This window comes from Propithecus coquereli, unplaced genomic scaffold (genome assembly GCF_000956105.1).
Source record: "Propithecus coquereli isolate 6110/MARCELLA unplaced genomic scaffold, Pcoq_1.0 Scaffold118, whole genome shotgun sequence".
Classification (NCBI taxonomy): Eukaryota; Metazoa; Chordata; class Mammalia; order Primates; family Indriidae; genus Propithecus; species Propithecus coquereli.
The window spans coordinates 2542428-2543680 of record NW_012135858.1 but is presented as its reverse complement, the minus strand read 5'-3'; positions in this window follow the sequence as shown (position 1 = coordinate 2543680).

Sequence of the window (1253 nt, the reverse complement as noted above, 5' to 3'; positions counted from 1 at the left end):
ACAGTTGCCATATGATATTGGTTAACTTCATTCAAAAACAGAGTACTTCTCATTTACTTAGATCTTCATTCATATTTTTAATAAAGTATGATTTTAGAAATAAGGTCTTACATATCTTATGTTAAATTTATTCCTAGGTTTCTTATAATTTTTCTTGCAATTGTATACAAAATCTCTATTCTAATTACCTTTCTAGTTGCCTTTTGTCTCTGAATAAGATGTCATTTTCTGTTTTGTAATTGTATCTAGTAACTTACTAAATTTTCTTATTATTAATATTTCCAATTCTCTTGGGTCATCCACATAGATGATCATATCATCTATGAATATAAACCATTTTGTTTCTTGATTCCAATCCTTATACCTGTTTTATTTCTTCGTTACAGCATACAATAACAGGAGTCTCAGTATAACGTTTTTATAGCAGTCATTGTTGTCATATTGCATACTTTAATGGCAATGTCTGTCATGAATGCTTCCAATGACTTTGTGTTTTATTTACATACGGGTAAGATCTTGTATGAAATGTATATACAACCAGATTTAGGAAGAGTTTAAGTTGGAATGCTCTAAAATATAAGCAGTCTGTCTTTGTCTAAACGTCAAAACCAAACATCTAGCACTGATATCTGGAAGTGCTTGAATGGACTGCTTGACACATGAGAATAAACTATTTGTAGATCACAGCTTTTCTGACATAAACTGCACTTTATCACTGAGTATAAAAGTTTTCAAATACACATTCTTTGAGACACAAAAGAGAACACTCACCAGTCATCCTAAATAAAACCCAAATAGACAGCATGTCTGCCGAGCAGAGTGCAGTCTGTTTTCTTTTCAAACGCATCACCACTAAGTATCATGTTTGCTGTGGGTTTGACAGACACCCTTTCTCAACTTAAGGAAGAGTTCCTGGTTTGCAATTACATTTACATTTTGTCTAATATTAATGTCTCTTATTCCTGGAGAAAATCAGCTTAGACATGATGCACTTGATCATGATATGCAGTTGTAAATTTTGTTTGCTGATATTTTGTTTAGTATGTGTGTTCATAATTTTCTTTTCTTGTATAATCCTTGTACATTTTGTTTTTTATCCAAATTGTACAGTGTCATAAAAACTGTGGGAATAGAAAATTCTTTTTTATTTGGTACAATAATTTGTATACATTCAGCCTTTCCTATCTGTGGGTTCCATATCCACAGATTCAACCAACCTTGAATAGAAAATATTCAAAAATGAAATAAAAATA